The following is a 12,370-nucleotide window of genomic DNA, read 5'->3' as shown; positions in this document are numbered from 1 at the left end:
TAGAAAAAATAAATAAAACACTGAGAGGGTGAGTTTCCTTAGCTTTGTGAGCCTCTGTGAGTGCAAAGAGTTCCTGGGTTACCTGTGCTAAAGGAAGTCAGACACTAAGTCCCAAATTTTGGAGGATTTTACAATCTGAGGAGTAAAACCACTGCCCAAATGGGATAGGTGCCATAGGCTAGTGTTTGTTCTTTCTGTTAAAAGTTCAGAAATAGCTGAACTAAAACAAATGAATCACCATAGTATTAATTAGTTAAAGTTTATCATGAGTATACCAAAAAGACTGTTTGTGAACCAGAAGTACACAAATCAAAACATGGAATGAGTCTCAGGAGTATATTGTTATAAAGCAGTTTGTATAGTGAGGAGGTAGTGACTGTTTATTCTTCCTAGTTAACAAGTATAATATTAGAATCTGCTAAAGTGATAGGGAATCAATCAAAGGTTACTGCATTTCAACCTTGGGAAACATAGTTTTGCTTATGGTTTCCAGAGACAAAAGTAAGGAATGACCCAGCTTGAGGTGTTTGCAATATAAGATAAGTTTTACGCTTCTTATGTAAACTGGTTTTGTTTGCCCAAGGAATTATCAAGACTGGACTCTTTGTTTTTTGTTTTTACAATTCCCCCCTTTTGGTCATTCTTTTAACAGTCTGAAAGTATGACCAGCCAGTATAGCTTTATTCTCGGTTAGCAATATTGGTGTAGTCAGACCAAAGAATCACATTATTTGCTCTTTCTGTTAGTTGACTCGTCAGGCCAGAGGACCATGAAGTCACCATTTTCATCATTTATGTGGCTATCGTTGATTTGACCCAGTTCTGTGATCCTAATGGATACAATTTGGCATGTGATTGGCTGATGACAGGCATTTAAAACCTTTGAGAGCATACAAAGGACTAGAGAGATTATTGTGATGACTATAAGGAAACAGAGCAAGGGTTGAAAATTTCCCCAGAGCAGAGATTCCCAGGAGCCAAATTTAACCAGCTGAAGAGACTTCTTTAAAAAAAAAATGTAATATACACACATGGATATACATAAACATACAGACAGATGAAAAGAGAGATCTCATAGTCATATCTCAAGCACAAAATTTAAAAATAGTTGGATCTATTTTGTGTTTCTGGCAAATGGAGTAAGTTAAGGTTGCCTATAGCTAAAGGTTAGCTTTAGCTCCTATAGCCTAAGATTTTCACTAAAGATGTTTTCATAGGTATGCTGTAAGGATCCCTTTAGAGCTACTTTTTGAGTCATTTTTTTCTTTTAGAAGCTTCTACATATCAATTAAAGATTTCATTATATTGTTTCTTGGGGCTTTGGAATCCTCTTTTTTAAGGGTATCCCATAAGGTGGATTTTTCTAAGTTTCCCCAAAGTGGCCACTATAATTCCAAATTAACTAAAAGTACACCTGTTTTCCAAAGAGGCAAAGAGCCTGGTCTATAGACCAGGTGGAGCTCATCTTTGCTTTTAGATTCCCCATTAAGTCTTATTTGAGGAGGTTCTGTTTTAGAATAGTTGATCAAAACACAAGAATTAGGTGTGTTCCTCACCACCCCCCTCCCAACCCCCTTTCCACAACCTTTTGAACAAAATATAGTTACTTAACAAGAAGCTTCAAAAAACAATATAGAACACGGATGATAAAGAGCTGAAAATGCAGATACCAAAAAGAGAGTTCTTGAACTGGGAGCATTCAAACCAAAACATGGAATGAGGGTAAGGGTATATTATCAGAAGGCAGTTTATATAATGGGGACAGAGTGACTATTTATTCTTCCTAGTGATTGGTTATTTAAAAATTTTCTTAGATGTTAGAGAAATGGTCAGTGTTTACTTCAATATCAACATTGGAAAAGATTTAAAGTATTGCTTATGATTTCCAGAGGCACAAGCAAGGAATGACACAGGTTAGTCTTGCAAAATAAGTTAAATTAAGCTTTGTTGACTAAACTGGTTTTGTCTGCTTGGGGAATTTTCAAGGCTAGTCTCCACATGTTTCTGATTTTAACATTTATCAGATAACAAGAAGGGCAAACAAGCAGAGAAAAGGCAAAGGCTCCCATTTAAAATCAGCAGGCTTTGTGTAACACGCAGAATGTTCTGGAAAACGAGGTGCTCTTAAGAGTCAATAAGTTTTTTTCCTTGTAAACCCCAGATGCCATTGTAAATGCACAAGACAAGAACAAGCCACTGGAGCCTCTCTGGCAGCTCATCTTGGTGAGGACTCAGAGCATGTGAGGTGAGTGAGGAAGACTGGAGGCTGCTGTTTAAAACTCAAGGCTTCAGGTAGGAGCTGGGTCCTGAACTTCCTGATAAAATGCATTTTCAAAGTCCTAGATGAGTGCTTGGTAACTTAGTTCTTGCTGTTCTCCCTGACAATGAGAACCTTGAATGATAAGCTTAACCCTACTATTCGCATTTTAAATATGATAAATACAGCAATTTGTCGATTCCTGATAATTTGTCTGCTAAAACTCAACAGTCATACTTTTCTTCTTTCTTTGAAATGATTTAAAACATAATAAGGGAGCAAAAATAGCACTGTATTTTTTTTTTCTTGAATACATTGAGACTATTTATGACATAATGTCTCGGCTCTCATGAATATTTTGGTATGAATTTCTTACAAATAAGTATATTCTCCTATATATTCATATGCAATCACCAAAGTAAGGAAATTAAGAATATTCCATGACTATCAGGTAATCTTTAGGACTCTTTTAAGTTTCAGTTGTTGCCTTAAGGTCTTTTACACCAAGACCTTGCAATTCAGATTACGCATTCTATTTAGTTATCATCTCCTTATTTTCTTTTAATCTGTAGCAGTTAATTGTTTTTTTTTTTTTTTTGAGTCATGACTGTTACACTTTTGGAGATTATGGGCCAATTAAAGAATGTTCTTTGTGGTTCATTTAATATTTTATTAGATTCAGCTTATGCATTTTTGCCAGAAATATGACAGGTGTAATGGTATGGTCTTTTCTTTGCTTCTGGTCAGGTGTTACATTATTTTTTATTTGTCCCATTATTGTTGATGTTAAATTCAATCACCTGATTGAGGTTGTGCCTGATAATTTCTTTATTGTAAAGTTACTCCTTTTTCCTTTGCAGGAAAAGCCTTTTAACATCCTTATTGAGGTATATACTTTACTATTAAAAACCATAAATTTACCCATTTAAATGTATAATTAAATGACTTTTAATACATTTTCACAGTTATGAAATCACCACAATCCACTTTTAGAGTATTTCCATCACCTCCCCCAAGAGATCCTTATGCCCACTTGTAGTCGATTTTCGTTTTACTCCTAGCTCAAAGAAACCACTGATGAACTTTTTTCCCTAAAATTTTGCCTTCCTAGATAGATCTCCAAAATCATACAGTATGTCATCTCTTTGGGAAAGCACTTTGAGGCTTGTCAATATCATTTTCTTCATCACATTTTCACAGCTGTATGGACTCATTGATGTTGAATAGCTAATGTATCTTGTTCAATATGTATTCTCCTAATGGTGTAATAATGAGCATGTTTTCATGCTTAGTTACTATCTATACATCTTTGGTGTGATATGTTCAGATCTTCTGTCTATAATTGGATTTTTAATTTCCTTTTGTTGAACTTTAAGAGTTCTTTATGTGTTTTGGATCCAAGTCCTTTATAAGACTTGAAGATAAGAAAATTGTAAATATTTTCTTCCATCTTGTGCTTGTCCATATTTTAAACAGTATTTTGTAGAGCAAGATTTATAATACTAATAAATCCAGTTTATCATTTTTTTCCTCCTCATGATTCATGCTTTTGCTGTTATGTCTAAAAATATCACCAAACCCAAGAATCATTTAGATTTTCTCCTAAGTTCTATTCTAGATGTTTTATATTTAGCCCTTTATATTTAGGCCTTTGACCTAATTGAGATAATTTTTGTGTGTAGTAAAAGGTCTGTTTCCATGTTTTGGGTTTTTTTTTTTTCCCATAGAGATGTCTAATTGTACCAGCACAAGTTTTTGAAAGGACTGTATTTTCTCCATTCGTTTTTTTTTTTTTTTTTCTCTTTGACAAAAGTCAGTGGACTATATTTTTATGAGTCTGATTCTCAGTTCTCCATTGTGTTCCATTGATCTGTGTGTATATTCTTTCACTAATATTATGCTGTCATGAATACTGCAGCTTTATAGTTGTCTTGAAAGCAAGTGTGAGGCATTCTCCAACTTTAGTTACCAATATTATGTTGACTATTCTTTTTTTTATATATTCACATTAATTTTAGAATTGATTTTTTCAATATCTCCAAAATAGCTCACTAGGATTCTGATTGTGGTTGCACTGAATCTATAGATCAAGTTGAGAAGAAATGATACTTCAACAACATTGTTTCTGACAATTCATAGACAAAAATAATGCTCCATTAATTTAGATCTTTTTAAAAAAAATTCTTTAATGTTTCATAGTTTTCTGCCTAAAGAATCTGTGATATTTTGTTTAGGTTTCTACATAAGTATTTCATTTTTTTGTGTTACTGTAAATGGTACTTTTAAAAATTTCCAGTTATTTTTGTTCATTGCTGGCATTTAGAAAAGCAATTGATTTGTTTACATTGTTCATGTATAAAAACAGGAACTCACTACTTGCCAACTCACTACTTAGTTCCAGAATTTTTGTTTAATTTTTTTTTCTTTTTTGAGCCTTTTGCTTTTCTCCATAGACAATCTTGTCATCTATGAATAAAAACAGTTGATGCTTTCTTTCCTAGCTGTATATATTGCATTTATTTTTTGTCTATATATTAGTTAGGACTTCGAATATTATGTCGAAAAACAGTGTTGTGAGATTTCCTTGACTTGTTCCCAGTTCTTAGAGTAATGTTTGATTTCCCTTAACTATAAGTTGTTTTGTTTTATATTCCTTTATTAGCTTAAGGAAGTTCACTTTTTACTCTTTGTTTTTTTAAGATATTTTTTCACAGAAGGGTATAGGAATTTGTCAAATGTTTTTTCTACATCTATTGAAATTATAAGGCTTTTGTTATTTGGTCTGATAATAATGATAAATTAGAGTGATTGCTTCATAAATGTTGAACAGGTTTTGCATTTGTAAAATAAAGTCCACTTGATTTTAATATATTATCTTTATGTATTTATGGATTTGATTTGCTCATATTTTTTTCAAAGTTTTCATGTCATATTCATGAGATGTGTTGATTATAGTTTTCTTTTTGTCTTTATGTGGTTTATATGGTTTATATTATACTAGCCTCATAAAATTTATTTACATCTCTCCTATTTTCTGGAAAATATGGTGGAAAATGGATATTATTTCTGTGTTAAATGCTTTGTAGCTTTCACCTATGAAACCTGGAGTCTAGTACTTTATTTTGTTGGAAGGCTTTAAATTATTTCAACTTATTAATAAAGAACTTTTCAAAAAAAAAAAAAAAAAAAAGGATTTCCCATCGTGGTGCAGTGGAAAGGAATCCGAATAAGAACCATGAGGGTGCAGGTTCGATCCCTGGCCTTGCTCAATGGGTTAAGGATCTGGCTTTGCATTGAGCTGTGGTGTAGGTTGCAGACTCAGCTCAGATCCTGTGTTGCTGTGGCTATGGCATAGGCCAACAGCTGCAGCTCTGATTTGACCCCTACCCTGGGAACCTCCATATGACCCAAGTGCGGCCCTAAAACAAAGCAAAAAAAAAAAAAAAGGACTTTTCAGGTTAACTATCTTATCAAAGTTTTAATAGTTTGTATTTTTCAAGGAAAAGTTCAATTTCTATCAAATATTGGGGAATAGACTTGCTTGGAGTTTTCGCCTATTATTCTTTCAATGTCCATTGACTCAGTAGGGATGATCCCTGGTCATTTTTGATATTGATACCCTGTGCCTTCTTTTATTCTCTCAATATTTAACCTGATTAGAAGATTATCAATTTTATTAGTCTGTTAAAAGAAACATTGTTTGGCTTCATTTATTTTTTCTATAATTTCTCTTATTTTAATTTAATGGATTTCTGCTCTGATTTTTCCTATCTGAATTCTGCTATTTCCTTCAAACTTAATTTTCTTTTCTCTACTTTACGAAAATGTAAGGTAGGGTCCTGATTCATAAGGTAGACTCCTGATTTTATAACTTTTCTTTCCAAATATAAGCAATTAATTGCATAAATTTCTCTCTAAATACTTTTATTTCTATACCCCCAAAACATTGATAACATGTATTTTCACAGAGTTCAAAAGATGTTTCAAATTCTGCCAAAACTTTCTCTTTAATTCACTAATTATGTAGCTAAATTTCAAAATATTTGGGACTTTCCCTGCTTTCTATGAATTACTGGTTTGTAGTTTAATGCTACAGTGTTCTGAGATCTCTACCCTTTTAAGTAGGTAAGGTGTGTTTTATGGCACAGAATGTGTTCTGCCTGGGTGAATGTTCCATGTAAACTTTAATAGGATGTGTATTCTGTTGTTGGATGGAGTATTCTGTAAATGTCAAGTATGTCCATGATTGGTGCTGTTCAGATCATTAAATTTCTGCCTCCTTCATTTTTCAATTACTGACTATACTAAATAGAAATTACTATTTCCCCTTTCAGTTTTTATATTTTGCCTCAAAGTATTTTGATGTTATATTGTTATATTCAAGCATTGTTAGGCTCTCATGTCTTTATGTATTATACCTGGTATATTTACTCCAGTTTATTTATTTTTTTTTTATTATTTTTGGCATGCTCTTTCTCCTTCCCTTTAATTTGAACTTTTCTGAATCTTTAAATTTAAAATGAGTTTCTTTTATAAATCAAATAGTTGGGTCCTTTATTAATTAAAACTTGTTATTCCTATTTTATTTGGTGTGTTTAGACTGTTCAAATTTGTTTTTATTGCTGTTATTGGGTTAATAACTACCATGTTTGTAACAGCTCTGCTTTTCACATTCTTTTTGGTTTTGTTATCTATTTCTGCATTGTTATTTTAATTGAGCATTTTACATGATTCTGCTTTATCTCTTCTTATAGTATTATAGTATATAATTTATGTTTTCTGTTGCAAGAGTATAGGAATTGAATTAAATAGGCCTTTGATAGATTGTTTTACATTAACGTTTTTAGGGTTTGGACTGGTTTAATGTATACCAGAGGTGCCAGAGGCTTCAAATTCTTCTGGTATCCTTCTTTATTTTCTTTCTTTCTTTCTTTTTGTTTGTTTGTTTGTTTTGTTTGTGTTTTTGTTTTGGCCTCCCCCTTCTTGACTTTGGACCTTCCTGTGTGTTCCTTCTCAGAAAGTATTAAAAGTCTTTTGGAGGAAATCTGCTGTTATTACACTGTTAACGTAGTAACATAAGTGTTACGTTGGTATGCTAATAATCCTTAAGTTTCTATCTGTTGGGAAGCTTATGACTGGGGCTTTACTTTCACAAATGTTGCTATCAGATCCTAAGGAATGTGTTTTTAAATTTTTCCCATTGTTTTCTCTTTGCTTCTTGGATTCAACATTCCCAATGTATTTCCTTAAAGCCTTGATCTCTGTTAAATATCCCCTCACAAGTACCTAGATGATATAGGAAGGTTGAAGGGGTCTGGAGTGGAGTGGAATTATTTTTCTCCAGCTAGCAGCAGGTTTTAGAATTTTGGGAAAAGACTGTTGCACTGGAGAGTAAGTCTTTTATTGTTATTATTTTATTTATTAATTTATTTATTTATGTCTTTTTACCTTTTCTACAGCTTCTCCTGTGACATATGGAGGTTCCCAGGCTAGGGGTCCAATCAGAGCTGCAGCCACCTGCCTACGCCAGAGCCACAGCAACATGGGATCCAAGCCACATCTGCAACCTACACCACAGCTCAAGGCAATGCCAGGTCCTTAACCCACTGAGCAAGGCCAGGGATTGAACGCACAACCTCATGGTTCCTAGTCAGATTTGTTAACCACTGTGCCATGACAGGAACTCCTTATTATTGTTATTCTTATTTTATTATTTTTTAATAGATATTTCCCCAATACAATTTTTTTCTACTCTACAGCATGATGATCCAGTTATACATACATATACATTCTATTTTCACACATCATCATGCTCCATCATAAGTTACTAGACATAGTTCCCAGTGCTACATAGCAGGATCTCATTGCTAATCCATTCCAAAGGCAATAGTTTGTATCTGTTAACCCCAAGCTCCCCAACCACCCCCTCCCTCCCCCTCTCCCTTGGTAACCAAAAGTCTATTCTGCAAGTCCATGATTTTCTTTTCTGTGGAAAGGTTTATTTGTGCAGTATATTAGATTCCAGATATAAGTGATATCGTATGGTATTTGTCTTTTTCTTTCTGACTTACTTCACTCAGTGTGAGAGTCTCTAGTTCCATCCACGTTGCTGAAAATGGCATTATTTAATTCTTTTTTATGGCTGAGTAGTTTTCCATTGTGTATATATACCACTTCTTCCTAATCCAATCATCTGTCAAAGGACATTTGGGTTCTTTCCATGTCTTGGCTACTGTGAATAGAGTTGCAGTGAACATGCGGGTGCATGTGTCTTTTTTAAGGAAAGTTTTGTCCGGATATATGCCCAAGAGTGGGATGCTGGGTCATATGGTAGTTCTATGTATAGATTTCTAAGGTGTCTTCATACTGATCTCCACAGTGGTTTTACCAGCTTACATTCCCACCAGCAGTGCAGCAGGGTTCCCCTTTCTCCACACCCCCTCCAGCATTTGTTATTTGTGGACTTATTAATGATGGCCATTCTGACTGGTGTGAGGTGGTATCTTGTGGTAGTTTTTATGAAGAGGACTTTGTGCATATTTTACAGTGCTTATTTACCCCCCCCCCACCCCCGACAGAGCCAGAAAGGATCTTTATTCAGTTTTCATCGTGACTGTCAGATGGGTTTCCTGTAGGACCTTCCACAAAACTGTGGAGATTCTGCCATCACTGAGGCCATGAGGGTTTTTTTGTCCTTATGCTAGCCCACATTCATTTTCTAGCAATTCATCAAAAATACTGTTTAAATGTTCCAACTAGTGTGTGATTCCAGTGGCTTCTGTTCTAGGTAAGCAGACTTTGTTGCTGTACCTCTCTTAATATGTCTATTTCTCCAGATTTTTTTGGTGATAGTTTTCCCTGAGAACTTCTGTGATTGAGGAACTAGTCATGAATTTTCAGTCTACCCAATTTTTTCTTGTTAAAGGACAGAAATGACAACTTACCAGGGAGGGCTGAAACCAAAAGTCTTTATTGCATTATTTTTAATGCAGTGATCTTATAGGATATTTTAATAAAGTGTTAAAAATTAAATTATTATATGTTGTTGACACTTTTCCCTACCTAACTCTGGAGGTATAATAGAAGTGAGGGAAAAGTATATGAATCTAAAGGACTAAGGGAAATCCGCAAAAAGTCCTTTGGGAGACAGAAGACTCCGGACATATATAGTAAACAACCAGAGGAGAAAGAAGATTCTTTAGGGAAAAGTATTTTTATTGAAGCTTTTATCTCTGCTAGATTTCCTGTAAGGGATTACTACTTCCTTCATTAATACCAGAGCACAAAATACCCACTTCTTTAAAATAATCCAAGAAGACAAAGTCCCTTTATTTTATTCATTTTATTTATTGATTTTTTGTCTTTTTAGGCCACACCTGTGGTATATGGAAGTTCCCAGGCTAGGGCTCAGATTGGAGCTGCAGCTGCCAGCCATAGCCACAGCCACAGCCACAGCCACAGCAACGTGGGATATAAGCCATGTTTACAGCTTATGGAAATGCCAGATCATTAAGCCACTGAGCAAGGCCAAATGTTGAACTTGCATCCTCATGGATACTAGTCAGGTTCTTAACCCACTGAGCCACAATAGGAACTCCCAAAGTCCCTTTATTTTTTAAGGTTCGATGGCTTTTCTTTTTGTTTTTTTACTGAGGTAACATTGATTTATAACATTATGTGAGTTTTATGTATACAGCATTAGATTTATATGTCTATATCCCCTACAGCATGTTCAACAACAAACATTTAGTTTCCATATATCACCTTACAGTTGATTTCCCTTACCCATTTTTGTCTACCCCCACCACTTCCCCTCTGGTAACCACTACTCAATCTACACATTTCTCTGTGTCTACACAATTGTTTTGTTCATTTATGTTGTTTTTCTGTTTTTATTTTTTTTTAACTCCTCTTATGGGTAAAATCATATGGCATTTGTCTTCTCCATCTGACTTATTTATCTCACTTAGCATAATACCCTCAAGGTCCATCCATGTTGCCACAAGTAGAAAGATTTCATCTTTTTGTGGAAGAGTAGTGTTCCATTATATATGTGTGTATATATTTATATTTACATTTATGTATACATTTATGTATATATTACATTTATCTTTATGTTTATATATACTACATCTTTACCCATTCATCTATGATGTGTACTAAGATTATTTCCATATTGTGGCTATTCTGAATAATAGCATGTTGAACAGCATTATGTTAAACATGTATCTTTTTGAATTAATGTTTTTGTATTCTTGGTTTAAATATGGAGAACTGGAATAGGTGGATCATATGGTAATTCTATTCTTAATTTTTTAAGTAATTTTCATATTGTCTTACATATCATCCTCATCAATTTACATTTCTGTATGTAAAAGGATGTACGTATACAAGGTGGGAAAGTTCTTTTCTCCACATCCTGGCCAACATTTGTTATTTGTTGTCTTTCTGATCAGTCATTCTGATAGGTATCAGGTGATATCTCTTGTGGTTTTGATTTGCATTTCCCTAATTATTAGTTATGCTGAACACCTTTTCATGCACCTGTTGGCCATCTTATGCCTTCATAGGAAAAATGGCTATTCATCTCCTCTACCCATTTTTTTAATTATGTGTATTATTGGTTGAGTTGTATGTGCTTTTTATATATTTTGGATATTTACCCTTTATCAGACATGATTTGTAAATATCTTCTCCCATTTAATAGATGTCTTTTCATTTTATTGATTATTTCCTGTGTTGTACAAAAGCTTTTTATAGTTAGATGTAGTCCCATTTTTTAAAATTTTTGCTTCTCCCCCTTACCTGAGAAGATATGTCTAGAAAAATATTGCTAAGACTTAAGTCACAGAATGTACTGCTTATATTTTTCTTTCAGTGGTTTAAGGATTTCAGGAATGAAACCACGATACAAAGCTATAGTAATCTAAACAGCATGGTATTGCCAAATATATGGATCAATGGAACAGAACTGAGAGCCCAGAAATAAACCTAGGCATATATGGACAGTTAATATGCAACTTCAATAAGTGATGCTAGGAAAACTGGACAGCCACATGTAAATAATATGAAACCAGACCACATCTCACACAATACACAACATTTAACTCAAAATGGATTAAAAATTGAGTCCCTTTAAAAGCATTAATATTTAGATATTTGAAAGGGGATAAAGTGTATAACTGTTTACCAGTGACATGGTTATCTATGTGAAAATCCAGTAGATCAACAAATCCTGTGACTAATTCTAGAATTCAACAAGTTTGGCAAAGGGCATATCAACTTTCAAAAATCTACAGAATGTGCTTCCTTTATCATTAGCCCAGTAGGAAATAATATGCTCTGGCATCTAGATTCTTAAAATGTCTGGAAGTCAACATTTGAAAGTGTATATCTAGGATATTTGTATCCACCATACACATGCCCCAAACCATATTTTCCTTGGGTTGCCCCCAGCAATTATTTGAATATAGTAGAAATTCATGTGGGTAAGTTTGGCTTGAGGACTACCCATTGACCTTTTAAGACTTTCTCAAAACAGTGCTAAGGTATGATACTATCCCTATGCAATCTTTTCCTCATTTTCCTTCCTTCATAAGTCTAAAACATCCTTGCTACCTGAGGGTTCACCTTGTCTACTTCTGCTTGTGAGGTTAGTCAGCGTAATATGTTGAGAACATTAGTTTTCCTGACCTTGAAAATGTTTGTCTCTGTGAATAGGCCAACTGTGTTTTCTAATTGGTGCCTGATGATTTAGTCTCCTACCTTGCTACAGAGACTGGGCCCTATTTATCCTATGATTATATTTTAAAGAAATATATCTAAGGTCCTTTGTCTAAGTGACTTTCACTTTTAGCTTATAAAACTAGCAAGAGAGAACTTCTACATGCTGCAGGTGTGGCCAAAAATAAATGAATAAAATGATAATAACTAAATTGATAGTCAAAAATGCTATGTAGCAACTTCCATTTTCACCTTCAAAGTTTTTAGTCTTAGGAAGTTGTTGCTTTTCATCCTTATAAACAATGAATTGCTATAAACCGAAAATGTGTGTGTGTGTGTGTGTGTGTGTGTGTGTGTGTGTGTTGTATGTAGATATTAAAATATATATAAT

The 12,370-nt window shown here is 34.0% G+C and overlaps 1 long non-coding RNA gene across 1 annotated transcript in view; it reads left to right on the top strand.

Annotated features, from left to right (window-relative positions):
- The window catches only part of LOC110256450 (uncharacterized), a 966,327-nt gene extending 961,200 nt beyond the window's left edge, over positions 1-5,127 (top strand). Inside the window, exon 5 of the long non-coding RNA XR_014823581.1 lies at positions 2,161-5,127. This is a non-coding gene — a long non-coding RNA (uncharacterized LOC110256450). The remainder of the gene's footprint in view (positions 1-2,160) is intronic.
- Positions 5,128-12,370: the final 7,243 nt, after the last annotated feature.

This window comes from Sus scrofa, chromosome 13 (assembly GCF_054392235.1).
Source record: "Sus scrofa isolate SSC_HxYL_T2T_F1_AM1 chromosome 13, Sscrofa_HxYL_maternal_Yorkshire_Landrace_v2.0, whole genome shotgun sequence".
In the NCBI taxonomy this organism is placed as follows: domain Eukaryota; kingdom Metazoa; phylum Chordata; class Mammalia; order Artiodactyla; family Suidae; genus Sus; species Sus scrofa.
This window is presented reverse-complemented; position numbering and strand designations above follow the sequence as displayed.